At 39.7% G+C, this 13,706-nt stretch overlaps 1 long non-coding RNA gene across 1 annotated transcript; it reads left to right on the forward strand.

Moving 5' to 3' along the window:
* Positions 1 to 10,172: 10,172 nt before the first annotated feature.
* LOC311507105 lies at positions 10,173 to 11,583 on the forward strand. The gene is made up of 3 exons (XR_014699716.1): positions 10,173 to 10,268; positions 10,929 to 11,030; positions 11,518 to 11,583. It is a non-coding gene; the product is annotated as an uncharacterized lncRNA (long non-coding RNA).
* The last annotated feature ends 2,123 nt before the right edge of the window (positions 11,584 to 13,706 follow it).

Raw genomic sequence — 13,706 nt, forward strand, 5'->3', positions numbered from 1 at the left:
GCCTTGATTGCATGAGATAAACGGTCCATCATGAGAGAAAAGAGGAAGAAAGCCCCATCATAACTTGTCCAGCAAGCAAACGAATGTGTCACAATTATCAAGATAAAACAAATTAAACAACGAGCATTGAAGTGTTTGGAAACTTAACTGAGAGTAAACTGTCCAATCGTTGTCGTTTCTCAGCTCCAACTTCATGCTTGCATTTCGCCACACAGAGCTGAAGTCTTGGTCTGGATGTCAGCTATCAAGACATCTTTTGGCTACACCAGAAACTCCAGACCCTTAGCCATAGCCCACAGTTATTCAGTGGATTGTTTCCTTGACCGGTTTACGGGTACAAGCTGATCTGGCAATGGTAATTGGAGGTCCAAGCTGATCCTACATTACAGGTTTCATTTCTAATCGGCTACATTTAAATGGATTGAGGCAATAATCAGAATAAAATGCCTGAAGTGCATCCCACAGATACTTGATCAGTTTGGGATCTAGTGAATTTGAAAGTCAGGTCAATACCTTGTTCTGTTTTTCATGTTTTTTTTAGTTGTTTTTAAACAGTTTTACCTGTTTCAGGCTCCATCCTACTGGGGATGGCTGCTGCCTTGAAGGAGTGTCATTGCTTTGGGGTAGGGGTGCCTGGTTTGGTCTCGGTGGGTGCTACAAGGCCAGGTAGAAAGGTGGGGCCCACTGAAAAGGTTTCTGGGGTGCTTGCATATTTTTTGTTGCTCCCCTTAGAAGAGGAGGAGAGGGAGGAAAGCTGTCAACAAGAGGCTGAGGGGTAATGGGGAGTTCTTCAGGGGGAGAGACGGGACAGGCCAGTGTGAAGATCTCCTCTCCTATCTGAAGAGACAGTGTATAATGTCCATCCTGAAAAAAAGACGAGAAGCTTCACTGAGATTTTATAGAAAATGCAGAATAATCTTGAACATCATGAACATCATTCAAGCCTTTTCTGAATGAGCTGACACAGTGCTTATCAGACCAGATTTGTTTGAGTGTGCAGCCCAAACAGAATCCTTGAAGAGACTTAATAGCCAGCTGGAGGTTTGTACAGCAATGTCACTTACAACAACATTTAATTTAGTCTCAACCAAATTGTCCATCCATTTCTCTGCGTGTCCTTGTCTTGTGCACTGTCCTTAACTATACTGCTGTAACATGGCAAATTTCCCCACTGTGGGATAAATTAAAGGATTATTTTAAAGGATTATCTTAATTGATTATCTTAATTGATTATCTTAATTTTATCTTAATTTTATCAATGTTTACACAGTATTTTTTAATATTGCCAGTTGCTTGGTTGTGCATTTCTTTGCTTGAAAAGCCAACATATACTCGGTCAAGGTTCCCTTCGTGCTTGGAAAGTACCTGCCCTTAGAGTGACAATTCCACATTAGAGCACCAGTTTCCATGAGCTGGAGATCGAAGCAACCATAGAGACTGAGCTGGAGCGGACTACATCAACTAAACCATGAGCATCATGGAGGATGCAGGAAAGCTACAAATATAACCATGGTTCAATGAGTTCACTATGAAGTCTCTGACGGTCACAAATAACATTTGAAGCTTCAGATGAAGCAAAAACTGAGTTCAGGCGATGGTTTACAGTCTGAAAAATGAAACTATCGACAGTGACAGATGTATGAAGTGCAATGGATTTTTGAACAGTTTAGGAAACTGATAGTTGCACTTTGGGGTAAACAGTAGAAATTCACTGTTCTGGAAGTCTAAAAACCCCTGAGAGCGACATTCCCACACGAGTGCACTGGTTTCCATGAGTTGGGATGGAGTAGACTGCACCAACTACACTCTGGATGTCATGGAGGCGGCAGAAAAGTAACCAATGTAACCATGGTTCTATGAATTCACTATGAAGTCTCTGACTCTCAGGAAGAATGAAATAGAATCTAGTAATCTAGGCCTTTGTCCTTTGCATATGTTGAAAGTGCATGTGTAATTACTCTCATTGCCGGAAGGGGGAGACAAAACTGCACTGTAGACTCAATAGCAACTTCTGAAATTCACCTTTACTATGATGCCACCCGTGACATAAGGAGTATTGATACCAATCTCCGCATCTCGCTTTTCCACAGTGTAACCACAGTGCTCAACCAATGACGACAAAGGAATCCATTCTCCTCGCACTGTAGTGGAAAAACACAAAATTAAATTAGATTGGAAAAGTCTGAAAAAACAAAAAACAAAAGAGAATAATTAGTTGGATGTTTACCATTTATCCTCAGCTCGTCTGCGGCAGACAGTCCCTTTACTTTGACTGTCATACCATGCAGGGAGCAGCAGAGGGAGGACGGTCCCGCGGCCTGAGGCGTGATCCAAGAGACCGGACAGGAAATCTTGACCGGAGCCCCACTTCACAGCAGAGGGAACACATAGCTGTCATCCTAAATGAACACGTATTTAACAGCATTTTTGAAAAAAATAATTTTACACTGCCTGCAGCTGAAAATGTTGCAAACATTCACTGGAGACAATGTGTTTGCGATTAAGGCACAAGCTTTTCTCATTAAATCACAAACATGAGTCAGCCATCCCTGAAAGACTCAAATCTATTTTTGGTTGAGATGACAAAAGAGCGAGCCGAGTCATTTAAGTTCAAATGAGTGAATCCTTACAAGAAAGAAGAGGACAGGTTTCAGTAGGACTGGAAGTCAGACATTACAACGTCAGAAATAAAAAGTAAAAAGCGGATTTCCCAAAAATTCGACGCTTAAAAATATGCAGACAGTCAAGCCAGCTCAACTATATTTCTGAACACTATATATATTTCTATATGTAAAATATAAAGTATCACTCACCTCTACAGTGATGTGACACGCATCGTACTGAGCCATCAGACTGATGTCTCTCCATGTGGTCTGAACAGAGTAACCACACTGTGGTGGGAGCTGGGACAGAGGCACAGATGACTCATTCACTGAGACAAAAACAGACACCAAAATAAAACCTACACTTTATTCTTGTGAAAAGAATAGAAAACAAAAAATAGAAATTCAGGTCTGTATTGTATCGCAAAATTCAGTCTACTGAGAACACTATCCCAGACATGGAGCTGGAGTATTTATAACGGCAGAAAGTCTGGCCTGGTAAACAAAAACAAACCACTTCAGGAGAGATTTTTGTGGAACATAACGCAGTGGCTTACACTCTCAGTATACAAAAAAATCACTGATGGCAACTACATACAGACTTATTGAGGTAAATAAACGACCCAGTAAATAAAATAAACTAATCTGAGTGCACCACATTTTAAAATAAAATTTCAAAATAAATTCAGTGGCCAATTGGTGCACATACATATACAAATCCATAAACAAACAAAAAAATATATATATAACAAGTAAGACAGAAATATATTTTTATCTTACATTTCTTTAATTATTTTAATTATTATTATTATTATTTAAATTTTTGTTGGTGCATTTAATGGCACCTGTATGTATTTATTTATTTTTGATTTTGTCAGTTCTGGTCTTCCATGAAAAAATGAAGAAAAAATTCAATAAGAAAAACTTAGTACACTACAAAGTAGTGCCAGAAAGTGCCAAAAAAAAAAGGTGGAAAATATGGATTTGTCAAAGCCTTTTCCTACTTTAAAATTAATATACAGTAAATAAATAAATTTAAAAAAAGTTAAAAGGACAAAACAATTGTAAGGCGTAACAGGGTTTGAATTATGATAATTGCTACATAAATCTCAAGTATTATCGTTTTAGCACAAAGAAAATACTAATAATCTTCCCATTGTATTGTCTAAGCTCCATCTCTATCTTGCTGGGAGACTGAGAGGCATTCATAAACTGGGAGGGCTTCTGTGCTAGAGGAACAAACAGCCATAATGCAAATGTGAATTGAGACACAGAAACAAGTCGGCACAGCCATTTAAACAAGTTGGAGGCAGCCGACAAGCGAATCTCTATTTTAAAAATACTTTTAAAGACTGTTCATGTTAACGCTTCTTTTAATCGATACCTGTTTAATAGTGACACACTTGTGTAATACTGAAGAAGTGTGTATTCATTCTTTTGTTTACTTGTTCATGAGTTTGTTCTTCATAAAAGGTGTTGTTGATCTCTTTTTAGTTTGCCGTCCTCCTGGTTGTTCTGATAGTAGCTGAACTTGCTGTCGGAGTGAATGTTTATTCCAGGCTTGATGAGGTGAGAAGAAAATGGAAAAGGTCTATTTACACAGATCAGTCACAACATTAAAACCACTGACAGGAGAAGTAAATAACATTAACCATCTTGTGACAAGACAATGTTGTGCCGGGAAACTTCTGGACCTGGCATTCATTCATTTGGATGTTACTTAGACATGTAGCACCCACCTAGACCAGACCAGGCACCTCTACCCCATAGCAATGACACTCCTTGATGGCAGCAGCCATCCCCAGCAGGATGCAACCTGACACAGACACACACAAAAATGCTTTCCCTCTAGCCTCCTACTGTCACAGGGTGACAGTAGGAGGCTAGAGGGTCGACTGCCCTCAGGCTCCAGAGCCTCCAGTAAGGGACCCACCTGAGCTTGAAGGAAAAAGTCTGAAAGAGGAATTTATTATTATTATTATTATTATTATTATTATTATTATTGATCATTTGAGGCCACATTTATTCTGACCTTTGCCTGATGTGAACCTCTTCCTGCTGAAAGCATGTGGGTGATTTCATGCCTGGATACGTGTGGACATGCAAATACGTAGCGCAGTGACAGATGTGTGCGTCGCTTCGAGGAAATCTATTTGCATTTGCAGCTCTGGAGGTTTCCACAAAGTTTCAGCCCTGCAGGTGTGGTCCCAGAGGTGCAGAGAGAGCAGGGGAGTGGCTCTCTAAAGATGACAAGTTTAGAAACAGCAGGAAACTGAACGCATGCCGACTTTAACTGATAACAGAAGTTCACAATACGTTGACTTCACATGCTGTTATTTTAGATGTTCTTAGAGCCCTGTGTTGAGACTGAAACAACAGAAGAAAATCCTCAGACGCTTTTTGTCTTTCTCACGCTCATCACTCACAATTCCTTCAAAAAACTAAATGAGCAAATATTATATATAAAAAAGTATTTATTGTTAAAGGAACAGTATGTAGGATTGTGGCCAAAACTGGCCAAAACTGGTACTGCAATCACTTTCAAAATACTGTAGAACGGTGTATCCCCTCAGCCTCCCCCCTGACTCGAGGTTGCCAGCTAAGCTGCAGGATCCAGCAGGAACGTAGGCTGCTACAAGGAGCTTCCAATGGCAAGTGACGAGTCCCACACAGTAAGTTTTTTTTTCTGTTCATAAAGTTTATGCTTCATGAGAGATGTTTTGTGAAGTAATTATGTATCGCAAAAATTTACAATAATCTCGCGTGGGTCTGGAGAAGCAACAGCATAATAACCTATAAATAACGGGAACTCCATCATTTTTTTCCCCATTTGTTTTGGGCAAAGAAGTAAATTAGGATGTTTACATTTAATAAAATAAAAAAATATATAAATAAATTTGCACATTGCTGCCATCTGCTGTTTAGTCTTGGGTCTCAGTGTTGTGTTATGTCCCCTACTCTACGCTGCCCCTAGTGGACAGAATATGAATAGCAGTAAATTTTGAACTCAAATTCATGGGCCAGATTAGACCCTCTGGCGGACCTGTTTTGGACCACGGGCCATATTTTTTTTTTTTCCACAGTTATTTGGTCCATTGTTTGATTTATTGCATTTTTATGGCATCTGTTTATGGGCTCTTCCATTGTTCGAGTTATACTCTGAGCTGTCTCTTGAAAAATATCAATATTTAAAAAAATAATGTGTGCACTTTTAGATTTTCCAGTTCCACAATTTGTGCACAATCTGATTACTTGCGACCTGATCACTCTGGACTAATGCTAATACCAGGTCCTTACTCCTCGCTCAATATTTCCACACAAGCTTCCACACAAGCACAATATTTGCACACTGATAGCACAGAGGGGTGGAGTGCGTGGCCTCTATTCGCACTAACCTATTCTGTGGCCGGTTCAGTCCCGTGAGGTGTCCCATCCCTGCTCTTTACTTCCCCTCCTCCTTCTGTGTGTGAACGACAGATGATCGCCCTGGTCTGCACCATTATCCTCCTGAAGCAGCTCAAGAGGAGCCAACAGGAGATCACCGCGTACTACTCCACCATGCACTGAGGGGAAAAAAGGGAGGTTTGCAAGAGGACAAAGACTACAACTGGAGACTCAACCAGCGGATCAGTGCTTACAGTTTGTCCTGTGTATGTGAACTCCTCAACCACTTCTGTTTCGGTACCAGATTAGTGTTAAATTGCATTTTTATACCCTAGTGCTTCACAAGACACATGACCAGAATCAACCAGATGGTGGTGCTATAATTAAGGTCTAAATGTCTGATTCTTTTTTTGGAATCTGTTGAAAAACACATGTTTTAACTCTCCTCCTGAAACATAATTATGTACCAAACTTAAATAATGACCAATGCATTTGGTGATGAGGGAAGGGGCCCTGGACATAAACCAACAGCTGTTGGGCCAATCATCAGACTTGCAGGATATGTCCACACATGTACAAGAAACACATCCTGAAGGTTTCACTCAAATCAACCTCTGGGGGATTTGTACTTAATAATTTGGACAGAACTTCACCAAATCTGGTGAGGAGGATGTACATAGGTTGTGGTTGAATGGAATCAAGTTTCAAAATGACTTCAAGTTTACTGATCTTACAGCTCTAGCATGCAAAGGCCTCAGAATTGTTATAAATAAGAACTTAGCCAAGATCAGAGTTGTGTTGGACCTTTTCCAAAATTCATAGGGTGTTTTCATGTTTTCGTGTTTTTTTTTTAATATTCAAAATGAAGCATTTTACAGTTTTGCAATATTATATGAATATTCGGATATTGGGCATCACTGTGACCCCACCGTGGACATTTGAGTTTTACTATTGTCAATTTTAACTGATAGGAAACTCATTGACTTTCATTCATTCTCTGCTCATCCCCCAGGACAGACGTGTTTCAGTGTGTTAGCACCCCCTGGTGGGTGTTAACCAACAGACCTTTGGAAGGGCAACATTTCTATTCTGACACTTATGAATATTATTAATCATACACCGATCAGCCACAACATTAAAACCACTGACAGGTGAAGTGAATGACATTGACCAATACAATGATCTGCTGGGAAACTTTTGGACCTGGCATTCATTCATGTGGATGTTACTTAGACATGTAGCACCCACCTAGACCAGACCAGGCACCCCCACTGCATAGCAATGACACTCCTTGATGGCAGCAGCCATCCCCAGCAAGATGCAGCCTGACACAGGCACACACACAAAAACTCTTTAGGAACAACGAAAAAAAAAAAAAAAAAAAAAAAAACATGAAGAACAGCACAAGGTGTTGACCTGGCCTCCAAATTTCCCCGCCCCCCCACTAACAACAGTCTGTTTCCAGACACCACAGGACACTCTCAGAAGGCCCATGTCCAGTTTCTAATGAGTCACAGCTGTTTTGGAGGCACAAGGGAGACCTACATGATATTAGATTAGGAAGGTAGTCATAATGTTATGCCTGATCTGTGTAAAAGGATGCAAAAGTAGTCAAATATAGCTGCTGGTGTGCTAAGGTGGAATGAAAAGGAAAAAAGCCGTCACAAACACACACAGACACGTTTGTAATCTTTGTGAGGACATTCATTGACATAATGCATTTCCTTCCCCCCAGACAGTCTTGTGAAGAAGTGAGGACCAGCCAAAACGTCCTCACTTTGCACAAATGTCCTCACTTTGATGGTAAAAAAACAAAAACTGATCCTCAGAAAGAAGCACACACATGCGCGCTCACACACACACACACACACACACACACACACACACACACACACACATGCACCAAGGCACATTTCCTGTCTTTAGTTTCTCTTTGTGTCAAGTTTTAACTTTATGTCAATAAGTTAGCACAACTGCTGTTATTCTACTTCTCTATTTGCTTAGCATTTGTTATCTTTGTGCAAAGTGTGACTATTTCAAAGTAGAAACTCATCTGGACTCTTAAATTCACACAACTGATCCAAAAAACAAAAAAAGAAAAAAGAAAAAAAAACAAAGAGGCATAAGTCACACCTCTTGGTGAGAATGTGTCTGAGTCTGGTGTCAGACTGAGGTCAATGACAGCTGTCACCCCTGCTCACATCAACAAGAAAGCTTCACAGAGACACTTCAAACAAATACAGGTATTTCCTGATATTTCTGGTACATAATTCAAGGCTATTATCTCATTACAGGAAAGGGAATTGTTATAAACGTAATTGCATTTGCGTTATTTGGTATTTTGAAGAACAGTTATCACAGATAAATGTCAAAACTTTTATACCATGCCTGTTGTCTTGTAGACTTAATTTGCGCAGCCTAACAAACCCGCTGGTCATCATGGCTCTCGATGAATGGGGCCCCTTATGCAAATATTTGCTTACATTTTTCAACAAAATTGTGCAGGTAAGTCTGGAAACGTTTTGGGAAAAAGGTGCATTGTCAACAATAAGTTGCCTATTTTGAGTTGTTTTTTTTTTCCAGTTAGAATGTTCTACTGGTAGTTCTTTAACGTCAGTTTGATTTGTCTGGACCACAATCCATTTATCTGTAGACCAATAACCAATAACTAAAGATGTGCACTTCTTCGTGGTTTTATTTTGTGTTTTTCAGGCCATAGGTATTGCCTTAGTCTACCTTGGTTTTTGGTTGAGGTCCAGCGAAAGCACCAGAATAATCTTCCAGACCGAGGGGCTCAACTCAAGCCCGCTTGTCTTGGGTCGGTGCTGACATCTTGCATAAAAATTTACTCAAAATGTGTTTTGCTTCTGATTTGATGATTGGAGATTTTTCTATAAATCAGGTGTACTGGTGATGATTGTTCTGGGCTCAGTGATGGTGACTGTCGCTACAATTGGAGACTACGGCATCCTCAAAAGTAGCATTAAAATTCTGCGAGTGGTGAGTTTTTTTAGTTTTTCTTTTTGTAACTTCCTTCTATACTAGTCTCATTTGATTAAATTCAATGACACCACAAAAGAAAAAGCAAACGCCAGAAAATACCAATAAGTTGGCGTCATCTACCACTACCACAACTGCAGGACAGCACACACACTGCTTTATTTTTCTCAGTTGACCAGGGACTGTCACATCCCCATTTGTCTGCGAACATTAATGGGTAGATAGGGTACCATTCGTTTGGGAAGGAAAACTCCAATTACAAGGTGGTATCTGGTTGTTATCGACCAGTAGATTCTGTAATAAAAATAATCTGCAATACACCAGGGGGTATTCACACCTTCTCATGAACTCTGTATAGCTACATCTGCTGTCTGACATGAACATCAACATAAAGTGTCAAGTTTCTTATCCACTGAAGGAATGCACTGCAAAGTCAAACAAAGGTACATGAATAGATGCCAGTTTTAAAGTATCGCATAGAATAAATAACGTCATTGTTTTAAACTCTCTAAAATATTTGTATGGAGGATGTTTGATAATACAAGTCTGGGCCAACAACTATAGTACTGTATTATCCGTTTCTGTATCGCCAGTTTTATTTAACCTGTGTCGATCTCGCTTGTCTGCAGACTAATTTCCTGTTGATGTTTTTAACCGCAAAGTCTCTGAACTGTCTCAGTTTCCTGTTGAGAAACCCACAGCACTTTGGCTTAAGAATGACTGATGAGAGTTATTCGTGAGGAGATCTGTTCGTCTGTCGTAGGTTTGCTTCAATATCTAAGATCCGTGGCCTCCAATCAAACTTCGAACTTTGTGCAGATGATGATTTATTATCGTTTTAGCACAAAGAAAATACTAATAATCTTCCCATTGTATTGTCTAAGCTCCATCTTGCTGGGAGACTGAGAGGCATTCATAAACTGGGAGGGCTTCTGTGCTAGAGGAAGAAACAGCCATAATGCAAATGTGAATTGAGACACAGAAACAAGTCGGCACAGCCATTTAAACAAGTTGGAGGCAGCCGACAAGCGAATCTCCATTTTAAAAATACTTTTAAAGACTGTTCATGTTAACGCTTCTTTTAATCGATACCTGTTTAATAGTGACACACTTGTGTAATACTGAAGAAGTGTGTATTCATTCTTTTGTTTACTTGTTCATGAGTTTGTTCTTCATAAAAGGTGTTGTTGATCTCTTTCTTTTTAGTTTGCCGTCCTCCTGGTTGTTCTGACAGTAGCTGAACTTGCTGTCGGAGTGAATGTTTATTCCAGGCTTGATGAGGTGAGAAGAAAATGGAAAAGGTCTATTTACACAGATCAGTCACAACATTAAAACCACTGACAGGAGAAGTAAATAACATTAACCATCTTGTGACAAGACAATGTTGTGCCGGGAAACTTCTGGACCTGGCATTCATTCATTTGGATGTTACTTAGACATGTAGCACCCACCTAGACCAGACCAGGCACCTCTACCCCATAGCAATGACACTCCTTGATGGCAGCAGCCATCCCCAGCAGGATGCAACCTGACACAGACACACACAAAAATGCTTTGGGAACAACCCAAAAACACATGAAGAACAGAACAAGGTGTTGACCTGGCCTCCAAATTCACTAGATCCCAAACTGATCAAGTATCTGTGGGATGCACTTTAGACATTTTTATTCTGATTATTACTTCAGTGCTAGTGTCCATTTAAATGGAGCCACTAACAATTACAAATGAAACCTGTAACGTAGGATCATTTTGGACCTCCAATTACCATTGCCAGATCAGCATGTACTGTACCTGTAAACCAGTCAAGGAACAATCCACTGAATAACTCTGTGGGGTTATGGCTAAGGGTTTGGAGTTTCTGGTGTGGCCAAGGGATATCTTGATAGCTGACATCCAGACCAAGACTTCAGCTCTGTGTGTTTGTGATTTTGTGATTTCAAGATTAGAAAATTCCTCGAGGACTTCTATACTAGCGTGATAAACCTGTATGATGATACTGAACACCCGGACATTGCTGGCATTCTCATATACATCCGCCTTAAGGTGAGCATACACTTTTATTTCCTACCAATCCCAGTCCCAGTTTAAAGTGGGGAAAAACAAGTGTCTTCAACCCGATTAAAAACATTCTGATTGCATAACTGTTTACATGGAAGCTAAATAAAAGGATGAGTTTTTTTTTTTTATTTCTAAATCTCAATGATCTTTTAATGCTTACATTGTATGTTTCATTCATGGTACACTTAAAAATGATCACACCATTATTTGTTTTTCATAGACTACTGTACAAAATACCACGTCATGATTGTCCAGCTGCTTCTCTGTGTTGTTACTTCATATAAATTGATGACTCCTACATACATCCTGCATTGTGATAGTTGCTTGGCTTTGAAGAAAACATTAGTATGAGCTTCACAAGCGGGGGAGACAGGGTTTGATAGCACAATATTAAATGCTAAGCATGGAGGACTTTGGCTCATATTTTAAAATGTTATTTTTTAACCTCCTTTCCCTTCTGCCTTGTCTGCAGCTTGAGTGCTGTGGAGGGAGAGACCCACTGACAGAAATAACTAGGAGGATCTGTAACAATCCTGAACACAAAGTAAGTTTTTAAAAAACATTTCAATTTTGTTGGTGCTCATATTGGTTCTGCTAGTGTGGTGCAGGATGACTTATCTTACTTCCTAACTGCTTTATCAAGATCAACCCACAGTTTTTTTTTCCTGTCTTCTTGCAGGCTTGCACCAAGCTCATTTCTGATTTCTTCGGCGATCAAATATTAATAGTGTTGGGCATCATTGGAATTTCAGCCGTTTTGGTAGGCAGATAACATTTCCATACTAGAACATTTACTCTGTAAAGGAAGTGGACCTGGCTACGGGTCTGAAGAGTAAAGCCAATTGTTTCATCTCATACTGCTGGCCCGTCCCTTGGTATAATTTCAGTATAAGTGCAAAACATGATTGCCAATCGGAATGCGTTCCCGGAGGACTTATTTTATCAGTTTTTTTTTTTCATCATCTCTTTGATCATTTAGTTCCTTTCGACATCGCGTTGGGTGGTGCTTTCAGTGCTCCCAGATAAAATAAGATTAAGATAAGATTTATTTGTTACATGCACAGTTATACATAGTACAATGCACAGTGAAATGTACTTTTGCACCTGCAGCCAGTAGTAAAAAAGTACTACACTTAAACAGCAATAATTGCACATAACACACAAGGTAAACAATATAAGTGTAACTGTAAAACTGAGAAAAATAAAATAAAATATAGACTGTAAACTCAAAATGTAAACTTAGAGAGGGGTAGCTTGTTTGAAAACAGCTATGTGAGTAAAGTGCAGTGGTGCAGTGGTATTTAAGTCCGGTTAAGGCTCAGAGTTGAGCAGGCGGATGGCATGTGGATAGAAACTCTTCTTCAGCCTCTCAGTCTTTGCCCTCAGGCAGCGGAAACACCGGCCTGATGGCAGTAGAGAGAAGAGAGAGTGTCCAGGGCAACTGGGCTGTTTGAGGGTCTTGTTTGAGTTTTTGTGCATGGTGCTGCAGAGTGTTTTCTGCAGCCCTTTGAAGGATGAAACTGCATTCATCACAATAAAATCACTCCAATTATCCAAAGGGATTGGTTGCTGGTTATTTTTCCTCATTCCTACAGACCGCTGGCCAAATGCTGTTGATGAAAATGTGACATTCCACTTTTCAAACATCTTCCAATCATTAAATGACGCTAGCTTTGCTTCCCATCAGTTAATGAAGCTACTGCTGAATTTGATTCTGCATAATTGTGATGACTATTGACAGATCGCTGCCCTGGTCTGCACCATTATCCTCCTGAAGTGGATCAAGATAGAGAGAGAGAGAGAGAGGACACCAGGATGCCTTTACTGAGAAGCAGAGGTTTCCAAGCAAAGACCATCACTGGGGACTCAACCAGCACCTCAGAGTTCTCCTGATAGCTTCTGTTCAGGGACTTATTAATTTTAACCAAACTCCCAATGTTCATATTTTTGTCATTATTTTAATATGCAGCGTCCTGTAGCATTATAACGACTGCTCTTAAAGTTTTCAGCTTTTTGTCCACACATTAAACAGTTAAACTCTGTCAAAAAACACTGCCAAATAACAGTGTTAAAAACATAAAAGGGATAATTTTCTTTAAATTTTGTATCACATGGTACCTTCCACCATCAACACCTTGCTCTCTCTGCATATACTCATTTGAAATGTGTTTTTTCCCTGTGTTAAACCCTGATTTAATGTGTGGACCTGTCACCTGATAGGTGCAAACACTGCATAGGTGATGAGTTGAGTTGCTGCCATTGACATTTATATTACGGTTGTGTGTATGCCTCTTTGTTTTACTGCCCCAAGTTATTGCATTAAGAGGGGGCTATTTTGTGAACTTGTTGCTCATTTGGTATTATCAATGCTTTGTGCTTTGTCTGTGCTGTGAGCCCATCTACCGATGTTGAATTAAATACATTGAAAGACCAGTGTTCTGATTTCTAATTTCTTAACTTTCCACTACAGCTTTCATCATAGGCTAGTTAAAATCACCATGGTGACATGGTGTTAATGGTCAGACAACTTCAGTTTCTTGTTACTTTACCGTCTTGTTCTACATTCCCAGGCATTATGTCATACTGGCCTTTCTCACAGTAGATACAAGTTGAACCTTTCACAGGCTAGTATGCTTGTCTCTATAAAATTTCATAAACAAG

Source organism: Chelon labrosus, assembly GCF_963514085.1.
Source record: "Chelon labrosus genome assembly, chromosome: 21".
NCBI classification, from domain to species: Eukaryota; Metazoa; Chordata; class Actinopteri; order Mugiliformes; family Mugilidae; genus Chelon; species Chelon labrosus.